Source organism: Triticum urartu, chromosome 1A (assembly GCF_056163025.1).
Source record: "Triticum urartu cultivar PI428250 chromosome 1A, HENAU_Tu73, whole genome shotgun sequence".
Taxonomy (NCBI): Eukaryota; Viridiplantae; Streptophyta; class Magnoliopsida; order Poales; family Poaceae; genus Triticum; species Triticum urartu.
The window spans coordinates 446,407,165-446,421,773 of record NC_141873.1 but is presented as its reverse complement, the minus strand read 5'-3'; the positions used below and the strand labels follow the sequence as shown (position 1 = coordinate 446,421,773).

Sequence of the window (14,609 nt, the reverse complement as noted above, 5' to 3'; positions counted from 1 at the left end):
TTCAAAATATATTTGGCCAAAATCTATGTAGCCCCTGGGCATGGTTTATTTTGCTAGATATTTTTCACTTTTAACCTTTTATATATGTATATATGGTATATCACTGGACATAGCATAACGATATTCCCAAAAGATATGTGTTGATGTGTTTAACTCTCTTCCTTCTATTGGTATAATGTGAGAAAATTGCATTGTCCAGAAAAGTGATTCTTTCAGGGGATCTGCTTATTCCATATCTAAAACCCACATCAGTGTTCCTATGCATTTCATATCTGTTTTTTATATCATTCAGTGATGTAAGTTTTGCAATTATATGTCAGTACATTCTTTGTTTTGAACCATGTACAGAAAAAATCCAATGCCTTGGATATCTTAGAACTTTAGCAATCATTCACACTGTGTGGGGTGCCTTATATCTGTGGGTGTATGTTCAATTGTTGAGGTCCTTTCGCAAAACAAAAAAGAGATAGTAGCAGCCATCGGTATTGAACATGGGAAGAACTATACAATAAACTGTCATTCCAACATGGACGAAGCAGAATATTACTATGAACCAATCACATAGATAAATTCAGAAATTCGTATGGGCCTGTCGGACACATACCAGTGCAGCGTGTGGAGGCAGCGCGTCGGGCGCACCACGCGTGTGAACTGTGAAGGGGCCGCAGATCGACGACGAAGGAAGGCGCTGATTCGGGCTTGATTGCGGCGCCGGAGCGGGGGAGAGCGCCCGGGTAGGGAGGCACCTGCCACGACGTGGCTGCGGCGATGCGGCTGAAGACGGGCTCCCTGCTCCCAATCCTCCTCGACAGTGTCGTCTATGTCTTCCTCCCCATCGCGCTCACCAAGGCCTTCCACGGGCGGCATGGGTACGGCCGGGGGTCGTCCTCTCCACCTCCCTCGTCCATGTCCTCATCAGCCCCACCGACGCCTACGCGGCGCTCGCCTACTGCGCCGACCCTGGAGGGACTTCCCCTTCGCCTGGCTCCTCCACCTCGTTGGTGACGGCCGGGCATGAAGGAACGCGAGGCAGCGGCTGGGCGCGGAGGATGCATCAGGGCGGAGGCCATGGAGCGGCGGTGGAAGCGCGTTAGGAAGCTCTCCGACGAGTTCGACCGCATCACCGCCGCACAGCAAGAGGGAAGAAGAAGCCCGCCGCTGCAGAGGTTGGGAAGGAGGTGGATGGAATATGTGCGTGTGTGAGTTCCGGTTAAAGATCGTGGAGCGATCGTGGGCATGGAGCGGGCAGGATAAGTGGGCACAATTTTTCCCATGGGCAGAGGAGTTCGGTTGACAGTAAAACATGGTTGGTGTTAAACATGGGAGGGCTATGGATCGTTGGATTACTTTTACTGAACAGTGTAGATGATTTGGTTCTCCGCCCTCTCGTGCTTTTATAGGGGTAGGGGGTAGTAGATTAGTGTTTGTGCCAAGTAGAACCGTTGGGAAGACTTGGGGAAAGTCTTTTTGATCTCGCTGTAAAAAACAGAAACTTTAGCCCTCACGAGAATTGCTGCCATTTTTTACTGGAGAGTGCTATTTAGTTAATTCTTTTTGAAGATGATTAATATATCAATTACTCACGTCCATCAGTTTATTTTATAACTTTTGGGGTTCCAGAAGTATTAGAAACCTACAGATTACTACAGACTGTTCTGTTTTTGACAGATTCTGTTTTTCGTATGTTGTTTGCTTATTTTGATGAATCTATGGCTAGTAATAGAGTTTATGAACCATAGAAAAGTAGGAATACAGTAGGTTTAACAGCAATATAAATAAAGAATGAGTTCATTACAGTACCTTGAAGTGGTGGTTTGTTTTCTTTTACTAACGGAGCTCACGAAGATTTTCTTTTAAGTTTTGTGTTGTGAAGTTTTCAAGTTTTGGGTAAAGATTTGATGGATTATAGAACAAGGAGTGGCAAGAGCCTAAGCTTGGGGATGCCCAAGGAACCCCAAGGTAAAATACAAGGACACCAAAAAGCCTAAGCTTGGGGATGCCCCGGAAGGCATCCCCTCTTTCGTCTTCGTCCATCGGTAACTTTACTTGGAGCTATATTTTTATTCGCCACATGATATGTGTTTTGCTTGGAGTGTCTTGTATGATTTGAGTCTTTGCCTTTTAGTTTACTACAATCATCCTTGCTGTACACACCTTTTGGGAGAGACACACATGAATTGGAATTTATTAGAATACTCTATGTGCTTCACTTATATCTTTTGAGTTGGATAATTTTTGCTCTAGTGCTTCGCTTATATCTTTTAGAGCACGGCGGTGGTTCTATTTTATAGAAATAATTGATCTCTCATGCTTCACTTATATCATTTTGAGAGTCCTTTAGAACATCATGGTAATTCATTTTGTTTAAAAATTTTAAATGCTAAGAGAAGTTGGATGCTTGATAGATTGTTTTGAGATATAAAGGTGGTAATATTAGAGGTGTGCTAGTTGAGTAATTGTGAAATTGATGAATACTTGTGTTGAAGTTGGCAAGTCCCGTAGCATGCACGTATGGTAAACGTTATGTGACAAATTTGAAGCACGGGGTGTTCTTTGATTGCTTTCCTTATGAGTGCCGGTCGGGGACGAGCGATGGTCTTTTCCTACCAATCTATCCCCCTAGGAGCATGCGCGTAGTGCTTGGTTTTGATGACTTGTAGATTTTTGCAATAAGTATGTGAGTTATTTATGACTAATGTTGAGTCCATGGATTATACGCAGTCTCACCCTTCCATCATTGCTAGCCTCTTCGGTACCGTGCATTGCCCTTTCTCACCTTGAGAGTTGGTGCAAACTTCGTCGGTGCGTCCAAACCCCGTGATATGATACGCTCTATCACACATAAGCCTCCTTATATCTTTCTCAAAACAGCCACCATACCTACCTATTATGGCATTTCCATAGCCATTCCGAGATATATTTCCATGCAACTTTCCACCATTCCATTTATTATGACATGCATCATCATTGTCATATTGCTTTGCACGATCATGTAGTTGACATCGTATTTGTGGCAAGGCCACCATGCTTAATTTTTCATACATGTCACTCTTGATTCATCGCAATCCCGGTACACCGCCTGAGGCATTCACATAGAGTCATATTTTGTTCTAAGTATCGAGTTGTAATTCTTGAGTTGTAAGAAAATAAGAGTGTGATGACCATCATTAGAGCATTGTCCCATATGAGGAAAGGATGATGGAGACTATGATTCCCCAACAAGTCGGGATGAGACTCCAAACGAAAAATAAAATAAAAAAGAGAAAATAGGCCAAAAGAAAAAAGAAAGAAGGGCCCCAAAAAAAGAGAATGAGAGAAAAAAAGAGAAGGGACAATGTTACTATCCTTTTTCCACACTTGTGCTTCAAAGTAGCACCATGATCTTCATGATAGAGAGTCTCTTATTTTGTCACTTTCATATACTAGTGGGAATTTTTGATTATAGAACTTGGCTTGTATATTCCAATGATGGGCTTCCTCAAATGCCCTAGGTCTTCGTGAGCAAGCGAGTTGGATGCACACCCACTTAGTTTCTTTGATGAGCTTTCATATATTTATAGCTCTAGTGCATCCTTTGCATGGCAATCCCTACTCCTTGCATTCACATCAATCGGTAGGCATCTCCATAGCCCATTGTTTAGCCGCATCAATGTGAGACTTTATCCCTTTTTGTCTTCTCACACAACCTCAATCATCATATTCTATTCCACCCATAGTGCTATGTCCATGGCTCGCGCTCATATATTGTGTAAAAGTTGAAAGAGTTTGAAAAGGCTAAGTATGAAACAATTGCTTGGCTTGTCATCGGGGTTGTGCATGATGAGAGCATTTTGTGTGACGAGAATGAAGCATGGCCAAACTATATGACTTTGTAGGGATGAGTTTTCTTTGGCTATGGTATTTTGATAAGACATAATTGCTTGATTAGCATACTTGGAGTATTACTATTTTTATGTCAACAATAAACTTTTATCTTGAATCTTTTGGATCTGAACATTCATGCCACAATAGACAAAAATACATTGAAGAATATTCTATAAAGCATTCCACATCAAAAATTCTGTTTTTATCATTTACCTACTCGAGGACGAGCAGGAATTAAGCTTGGGGATGCTGATATGTCTCCAACGTATCTATAATTTTTTATTGTCCCATGCTATTATATTATCTGTTTTGGATGTTAATGGGCTTTATTTTACACTTTTATATTATTTTTGGGACTAACCTATTAACCCAAGGCCCAGTGCAAATTGCTGTTTTTTTGCCTATTTTGGTGTTTCGCAGAAAAGGAATATCAAACGCAGTCCAAACGGAATGAAACCTTCGGGGCGTGATTTTTGGAACAAACGTGATCTAGAGGACTTGGAGTGGACGTCAAGCAACCAACAAGGTGGCCACAATTCAGAGAAGATTCAAATATTATTCATATATAGACTTGATCATAAACCCACAATTCATCGGTCTCAACAAACACACCGCAAAAAGAAGATTACATCGAATAGATCTCCACAAGAGAGGGGGAGAACATTGTGTTGAGATCCAAAAAGAGAGAAGAAGCCATCTAGCTACTAACTATGGACCCGTAGGTCTGAGGTAAACCACTCACACTTCATCGGAGGGGCTATGGTGTTGATGTAGAAGCCCTCCGTGATCGATGCCCCCTCCGGCGGAGCTCCGGAACAGGCCCCAAGATGGGATCTCGTGGATACAGAAAGTTGCGGCAGTGGAATTAGGTCTTTGGCTCCGTATCTGATCGTTTGGGGGTATGTGGATATATATAGGAGGAAGGAGTACGTCGGTAGAGCAATAGGGGGCCCACGAGGGTGGAGGGCGCGCCTGGTGTGGGTGGGCGCGCCCCCCTACCTCGTGGCCTCCTGTTTCTTTCATGGCCTCCTGTTTCTTTTCTTGACGTAGGGTCCAAGTCTCTCTGGTCTTGTTCGTTGAGAAAATCATGTTCCCGAAGGTTTCATTCCATTTGGACTCCGTTTGATATTCCTTTTCTTCGAAATCCTAAAACAGGCAAAAAACAGCAATTCTGGGATGGGCCTCCAGTTAATAGGTTAGTCCCAAAAATAATATAAAAGTGGATAATAAATCCCAATAATGTCCAAAACAGTAGATAATATAGCATGGAGCAATCAAAAAATATAGATACATTGGAGACGTATCAAGCATCCCCAAGCTTAATTCTTGCCCGTCCTCGAGTAGGTAAATGATAAAAACAGAATTTTTGATGCGGAGTGCTACTTGGCATAATTTTAATGTAATTCTTCTTAATTGTGGTATGAATATTCAGATCCGAAAGATTCAAGACAAAAGTTCATATTGACAAAAATAATAATACTTCAAGCATACTAACAAAGCAATTATGTCTTCTCAAAATAACATGGCTAAAGAAAGTTATCCCTACAAAATCATATAGTCTGGCTATGCTCTATCTTCACCACACAAAATATTTAAATCATGCACAACCCCGATGACAAGCCAAGCAATTGTTTTATACTTTTGACATTCTCAAAACTTTTTCAATTTTCACGCAATACATGAGCTTGAGCCATGGATATAGCACTAGGTGGAATAGACTGGTGGCTGTGGAGAAGACAACAAGGAGAAGATAGTCTCACATCAACTAGGCATATCAACGGGCTATGGAGATGCCCATCAATAGATATCAATGTGAGTGAGTAGGGATTGCCATGCAACGGATGCACTAGAGCTATAAGTATATGAAAGCTCAAAAAGAAACTAAGTGGGTGTGCATCCAACTTGCTTGCTCCTGATGACCTAGGGAAATTTGAGGAAGCCCATCATTGGAATATACAAGCCAAGTTCTATAATGAAAGATTCCCACTAGTATATGAAAGTGATAACATGAGAGACTCTCTACTATGAAGATCATGGTGCTACTTTGAAGCACAAGTGTGGTAAAAGGATAGTAACATTGTTGCTTCTCTGCTTTTCTCTCATTTTTTTATTTGGGCCTTTTCTCTTTTTTATGGCCTCTTTTCTTTCTCTTTTTTTATTTGGGCTTCTTTGGCCTCTTTTATTTATTTTTCGTCTGGAGTCTCATCCCGACTTGTGGGCGAATCATAGTCTCCATCATCCTTTCCTCACTGGGACAATGCTCTAATAATGATGATCATCACACTTTTATTTTTCTTACAACTCAACAATTACAACTCGATACTTAGAACAAAATATGACTCTATATGAATGCCTCCGGGGGTGTACCGGGATATGCAATGACTCATGAGTGACATGTATGAAAGAATTATGAATGGTGGCTTTGCCACAAATACGATGTCAACTACATGATCATGCTAAGAAATATGACAATGATGGAGTGTGTCATAATAAACGGAACAGCGGAAAGTTGCATGGCAATATATCTCGGAATGGCTATGGAGATGCCATAATAGGTAGGTATGGTGGCTGTTTTGAGGAAGGTATATGGTGGATGTATGATACCGGCAAAAGGTGCGCGGTATTAGAGAGGCTAGCAAAGGTGGAAGGGTGAGAGTGCGTATAATCCATGGACTCAACATTATTCATAAAGAACTCACATATTCATTGCAAAAATCTACAAGTTATCAAAGCAAAGTATTACGTGCATGCTACTAGGGGGATAGATTGGTAGGAAAAGTGAAGGAAATATGCCCTAGAGGCAATAATAAAGTTATTATTTATTTCCTTATATCATGATAAATGTTTATTATTCATGCTAGAATTGTATTAACCGGAAACATAATACATGTGTGAATACATAGACAAACAGAGTGTCACTAGTATGCCTCTACTTGACTAGCTCATTGATCAAAAGATGGTTATGTTTCCTAACCATAGACATGAGTTGTCATTTGATTAATGGGATCACATCATTAGGTGAATGATCTGATTGACATGACCCATTCCATTAGCTTAGCACCCAATCGTTTAGTATGTTGCTATTGCTTTCTTCATGACTTATACATGTTCCTATGACTATGAGATTATGCAACTCCCGTTTGCCGGAGGAACACTTTGTGTGCTACCAAACGTCACAACATAACTGGGTGATTATAAAGGAGCTCTACAGGTGTCTCCAAAGGTACATGTTGGGTTGGCGTATTTCGAGATTAGGATTTGTCACTCCGATTGTCGGAGAGGTATCTCTGGGCCCTCTCGGTAATGCACATCACTTAAGCCTTGCAAGCATCGCAACTAATGAGTTAGTTGCGGGATGATGTATTACAGAACGAGTAAAGAGACTTGCCGGTAACGAGATTGAACTAGGTATTGGATACCGACGATCGAATCTCGGGCAAGTAACATACCGATGACAAAGGGAACAACGTATGTTGTTATGCGGTCTGACCGATAAAGATCTTCGTAGAATATGTAGGAGCCACTATGGGCATCCAGGTCCCGGTATTGGTTATTGACCAGAGACGTGTCTCGGTCATGTCTACATTGTTCTCGAACCCGTAGGGTCCGCACGCTTAAGGTTTCGATGAAAGTTATATTATGAGTTTATGAGTTTTGATGTACCGAAGGAGTTCGGAGTCCCGGATGAGATCGGGGACATGACGAGGAGTCTCGAAATGGTCGAGACGTAAAGATCGATATATTGGACGACTATATTCGGACATCGGAAAGGTTCCGAGTGATTCGGGTATTTTTCGGAGTATCGGGTAGTTACGGGAGAAGCAATGGGCCTTGATGGGCTTTAGTGGGAAGAGGAAAAAGGGCCAAGGGGCTGCTGCGCCCCCCCTCCCCTCTAGTCCGAATTGGACTAGGGAAAAGGGGGCCGGCCACCTCTCCTTCTCCTCCACTTCCTTCTTCCTTCCTCCCCTCTTGGTGGACTCCTACTAGGACTTGGAGTCCTAGTAGGACTCCACATCCTAGCCGCACCAATTGCCTTGGCCGGCCTCCTCCTCCTCCATCCTTTATATACTGAGGCAAGGGGCATCCCATAGAGACAAGTTGATCCACGTGATCTTATTCTTAGCCGTGTGCGGCGCCCCCAGCCACCATAGTCCTCGATAATATTGTAGCGGTGCTTAGGCGAAGCCCTGCAACAGTAGTACATCAAGATTGTCACCACGCCGTCGTGCTGACGGAACTCTTCCCCGACACTTTGCTGGATCGGAGTCCGGGGATCGTCATCGAGCTGAACGTGTGCTAAAACTCGGAGGTACCGTAGTTTCGGTGCTTGATTGGTCGGGCCGTGAAGACGTACGACTACATCAACCAAACGCTTCCGTTGTCGATCTACAAAGGGTACGTAGATCACACTCTCCTCTCGTTGCTATGCATCACCATGATCTTGCGTGTGCGTGGGAATTTTTTTGAAATTACTACGTTCCCCAACAGTGGCATCCGAGCCTAGGTTTTATATGTTAATGTTATTTGCACGAGTAGAACACAAGTGAGTTGTGGGCGATATAAGTCGTACTGCTTACCAGCATGTCATACTTTGGTTCGGCGGTATTGTTGGATGAAGCGGCCCGGACCGACATTACGCGTACGCTTACGCGAGACCGGTTCTCCCGACGTGCTTTGCACAAAGGTGGCTAGCGGGTGACAGTTTCTCCAACTTTAGTTGAACCGAGTGTGGCTACGCCCGGTCCTTGCGAAGGTTAAAACAGCACCAACATGACAAACTATCGTTGTGGTTTTGATGCGTAGGTAAGATTGGTTCTTGCTTAAGCTCGTAGCAGCCACGCAAAACATGCAACAACAAAGTAGAGGACGTCTAACTTGTTTTTGCCGGGCATGTTGTGATGTGATATGGTCAAGACGTGATGAGATATAAGTTGTTGTATGAGATGATCATGTTTTGTTAAAGTTATCGGCAACTGGCAAAAGCCTTATGGTTGTCTCTTTATTGCATAAGATGCAAGCGCCAAATAATTGCTTTACTTTATCGCTATGCGATAGCAATAGTTGCAAGAGCAATAGTTGGCGAGACGACCATGTGACGACACATTGATATAGATCAAGATGATGGAGATCATGGTGTCATGCCGGTGACGATAGAGATCATGACAGTACTTTGGAGATGGAGATCAAAGGCGCAAGATGATGATGGCCATATCATGTCACATATTTTGATTGCATATGATGTTTATCTTTTATGCATCTTATCTTGCTTTGATTGACGGTAGCATTATAAGATGATCTCTCACTAATTATCAAGAAGTGTTCTCCCTGAGTATGCACCATTGCGAAAGTTCTTCGTGCTGAGACACCACGTGATGATCGGGTGTGATAGGCTCTACGTTCAAATACAACGGGTGCAAAACAATTGCACACGCGGAATACTCAGGTTATACTTGACGAGCCAAGCATATACAGATATGGCCTCGGAACACGGAGACCGAAAGGTCGAGCATGAATCATATAATAGATATGATCAACATAGTGATGTTCACCAATGAAACTACTCCATCTCACGTGATGATCGGACATGGTTTAGTTGATTTGGATCACGTGATCACTTAGAGGATTAGAGGGATGTCTATCTAAGTGGGAGTTCTTAAGTAATATGATTAATTGAACTTTAATTTATCATGAACTTAGTCCTGGTAGTATTAGCATATCTATGTTGTAGATCAATAGCTCGCGTTGTTGCTTTCATATGTTTATTTTGATATGTTCCTAGAGAAAATTGTGTTGAAAGATGTTAGTAGCAATGATGCGGATTGGATCCGTGATCTGAGGTTTATCCTCATTGCTGCACAGAAGAATTATGTCCTTGATGCACCGCTAGGTGACGGACTATTGCAGGAGCAGATGCAGACGTTATGAACATTTGGCTAGCTCAATATGATGACTACTTGATAGTTTAGTGCACCATGCTTAATGGCTTAGAATCGGGACTTCAAAGTCGTTTTGAACGTCATGGAGCATATGAGATGTTCTAGGAGTTGAAGTTAATATTTCAAGCAAATACCCGAGTTGAGAGATATGAAGTCTCCAACAAGTTCTATAGCTAAAAGATGGAGGAGAATCGCTCAACTAGTGAGCGTGTGCCCAGATTGTCTGAGTACTACAATCGCTTGAATCAAGTGGGAGTTAATCTTCCAGATAAGATAGTGATTGACAGAATTCTCTAGTCACCATCACCAAGTTAGTAGAACTTCGTGATGAACTATGATATGCAAGGGATAACGGAAACGATTCCCAAGCTCTTCGTAATGCAGAAATTGACGAAGGTAGAAATCAAGAAAAATATCAAGTGTTGATGGTAGACAAGACCACTAGTTTCAAGAAAAGGGCAAAGGAAAGAAGGGGAACTTCAAGAAGAACAGCAAGCAAGTTGCTGCTCAAGTGAAGAAGCCCAAGTCTGGTCCTAAGCCTGAGACTAAGTGCTTCTACTGCAAAGGGACTGGTCACTGGAAGCGGAACTACCCCAAGTGATTGGCGGATAAGAAGGATGGCAAAGTGAACATAAGTATATTTGATATACATGTTATTGATGTGTACTTTACTAGTGTTTTAGCAACCCCTAAGTATTTGATACTAGTTCAGTTGCTAAGATTAGTAACTCGAAACGGGAGTTGCAGAATGAACAGAGACTAGTTAAGGGTGAAGTGACGATGTGTGTTGGAAGTGGTTCCAAGATTGATATGATCATCATCGCACACTCCCTATACTTTCGGGATTAGTGTTGAACCTAAATAAGTGTTATTTGGTGTTTGCGTTGAGCATGAATATGATTTGATCATGTTTATTGTAATACGGTTATATTTAAGTAAAAGAATAAATTGTTGTTCTGTTTACATGAATAAAACCTTATATGGTTACACACCCAATGAAAATAGTTCATTGGATCTCGATCGTAGTGATACACATATTCATAATATTGAAACCAAAAGATGCGAAGTTAATAATGATAGTGCAACTTATTTGTGGCACTGCCGTTTAGGTCATATTGGTGTAAAGCGCATGAAGAAACTCCATGCTGATGGGATTTTGGAATCACTTGGTGCTTGCGAACCATGCCTTATGGGCAAGATGACTAAAGACTCCGTTCTCCGGAACAATGGAGCGAGCAACTGACTTATTGGAAATAATACATACTGATGTATGTGATCCGATGAGTGTTGAAGCTCGCGGCAAGTATCATTATTTTCTGACCTTCACAGATGATTTGAGCAGATATGGGTATATCTACTTGATGAAACACAAGTCTGAAACATTTGAAAAGTTCAAAGAATTTCAGAGTGAAGTGGAAAATCATCATGACAAGAAAATAAAAGTTTCTACGATATGATCGCAGAGGTAAAATATTTGAGTTACGAGTTTGGTCTTCAATTAAAACAATGTGAAATAGTTTCACTACTCATGCCACCTGGAACACCATAGTGTAATGGTGTGTCCGAACGTCATAACCGTACTTTATTAACATTCCAAAATTCCATTAGCATGGAGTTTCTTCATGCGCTTTACACCAATATGACCTAAACGGCAGTGCCACAAATAAGTTGCACTATCATTATTAACTTTGCATCTTTTGGTTTCAATATTATGAATATGTGTATGACTATGATCGAGATCCAACGAACCATTTTCATTGGGTGTGTAACCATATAAGGTTTTATTCATCTAAATAGAACAACAATTTATTCTCTTACTTAAATGAATAACCGTATTGCAATAAACATGATCAAATCATATTTATGCTCAATGCAAACACCAAATAACACTTATTTAGGTTCAACACTAATCTCAAAAGTATAGGGAGTGTGCGATGATGATCATATCAATCATGGAACCACTTCCAACACACATCGTCACTTCACCCTTAACTAGTCTATGTTCATTCTGCAACTCCCGATTCAAGTTACTAATCTTAGCAACTGAACTAGTACCAAATACTGAGGGGTTACTATGAAGACTAGTAAAGTACACATCAATAACATGTATATCAAATATACCTTTGTTTACTTTGCCATCCTTTCTTATCCGCCAAATACTTGGGTAGTTCCGCTTCCAGTGACCAGTTCCTTTGTAATAGAAGCACTTAGTCTCAGGCTTAGGACCAGACTTGGGCTTCTTCACTTGAGCAACAATTTGCTTGTTGTTCTTCTTGAAGTTCCCCTTTTTTCCTTTGCCCTTTTCTTGAAACTAGTGGTCTCGTCAACCATCAACACTTGATATTTTTCTTGATTTCTACCTTCGTCAATTTCAGCATTACGAAGAGCTTGGGAATCGTTTCCATTATCCCTTACATATCATAGTTCATCACAAAGTTCTACTAACTTGGTGATGGTGACTAGAGAATTCTGTCAATCACTATTTTATCTGGAAGATTAACTCCCACTTGATTCAAGCGATTGTAGTACCCAGACAATCGGAGCACATGCTCACTAGTTGAGTGATTCTCCTCCATCTTTTAGCTATAGAACTTGTTGGAGACTTCATATCTCTCAACTCGGGTATTTGCTTGAAATATTAACTTCAACTCCTAAAACATCTCATATGGTCCATGACGTTCAAAACGTCTTTGAAGTCCTGATTCTAAGCCGTTAAGCATGGTGCACTAAACTATCAAGTAGTCATCATATTGAGCTAGCCAAACGTTCATAACGTCTGCTTTTGCTCCTGCAATAGGTCGGTCACCTAGCGGTGCATCAAGGACATAATTTTTCTGTGCAGCAATGAGGATAATCCTCAGATCACGGATCCAATCCGCATCATTGCTACTAACATCTTTCAACACAATTGTAATGACCCAGATTTGGTAGCATCCAAGTCTCTGTGCTTACTGTCCTATCCCTGGATCATAGCTAGCACTCATAGTAACAAAAATGAATATCAGTAAGACATACATCATTCTACTACAACGGTAGATCCAGATATATATAAATCATACCTTAGGCACAACTCAAGCTGGCAGATACTACAGCGGAATAATACATAGTCACTAAGTTAGGCTCCATCAACGCCACTGGGCTCGTTGAGTGTAGACCATAACCCTATTGTCTCTTAATCTATCAAGATCTGCACATGACAGGTGCAGGTGAGTACGTGGAATGTACTCGCAAGTTGCAAAGGAAAGTTTAATAGAATAATATGCAGCGTAAGAATTGTAGAGGTTTCATTTGCGTAAAGCCAATTTTCTCCTATACTAAATTTTATAAACTATTTCTGGAATAGAAATAGTTTTTAGTTTAAAAAGTAGGAGTGAGACACTTGGATACACGCACCAGTGCTCAGTCTCCAAAATAGTTTTAAAACATAGGTTGAAGTGAAACACATTCACTGTGCTCACTCCTCAACTTTAACCCTTAAAAATAGATTTTTAGAAAAGAGAGGGGAGATTCTTCTTCAGTCCAAGTCTTCAGTTGCTCAATTTGCCCGTAACCGGGGGCACGACTAATCGATTAGGTTAAACCCTCTGCAGAGGTCGTACACGTTCCCCACATGACACAACCAACCCCGTTTATCGTTACACACTTGGGTGTACGACTAGGAGGAGGTTGTGACGAAGCCTTTCCGTAACAGCCCCCTATACCACCAAGCCGCCCGCAACTTCGGCACGAAGGCCTCTCTCTGATGGCGGTCCTGGGGTAGGGTTTCCCGTTAGTACTAAGCTAAGCCAGAGCCCATAGTAGCATGTGGCCGTACTGGAAGCTACATCAAACTGTTGAAAGATCTCAGTCCCCTGAACGGCAATCCCCACCAAAAACCTGTGTGCAAGACCCCAGTCGGACGCACTCACTGCAAGACCCCGATGAGCGCAATCACTTGTAGACGCTCCCGTCAATACCATTCCGCCCAGGGAGTAGAAGTAAAATAGTATATAGTTGTTCTTTCAAAAGTTTTCACAAAATGTTGCCCCAAAGGAGGGCAGGTTTAGAGGTTTAAAACAATTTTGGTTTTCATCCCACCCATTTTATGCAAGCGTGGCCAAGCGTGTTTACAAGTCTTGAACCTATGGCTCTAGCTAGTAATAATACTTTGTAAAACTTATGTAAAACATTCATAGTATTTAAATTCAAAGAGATATGCATCATATAAAAATATAGGTCAAAGCATGATCAAATTTGCAACTTGCCTGATTCTTGAAGTTTATATATTCTACTTCGAGTCGTCTCTCCTTCACCTTACGATATATCTAACGATACAAGAAAATAACTTAACACACAACAATTGCAAATGAAGATCCAAATAAAAAATACAAATTCACAATAAATACATTCGTAGGATAATTAGCACGACGTGGCTATGGTTTGAGATAGAATCAAGTTTGGTCTTAAACGAGACATGACAGTCATATCCTAGGGTTGGATCAAGTGATACTAAGTGAAGATCTTGGTTTGATATAGAAGATGGGTTGTGAGACAAGTTCTTGCAACAAATTCTATCATGAGATTATTCGGAATATTTGACTTGGGTTAAATAAAACTGGCATGGCATAAGTTTCGAGATAAAAGGACTTGTAACTTCAAAGTTTTGTGGTGATATCAAATGTCGAGAGAGGTTTCCTAGGGATCATCTAAGAGTTTTACCCCATAGTCAAATTTTATTTTAACTAAGTTATTAAATGATGATCCAAGACGGTCAAACCAAGGTGTTGATGATAAAACAGCATCTAAACTATGTTGGAAAACTAATCCATC

The 14,609-nt window shown here is 41.3% G+C and overlaps 1 pseudogene; it reads right to left on the bottom strand.

Annotated features, from left to right (window-relative positions):
* Positions 1 to 501: 501 nt before the first annotated feature.
* LOC147991637 (uncharacterized) lies at positions 502 to 1,121 on the bottom strand (annotated as a pseudogene).
* Between the last annotated feature and the right edge of the window lie 13,488 nt (positions 1,122 to 14,609).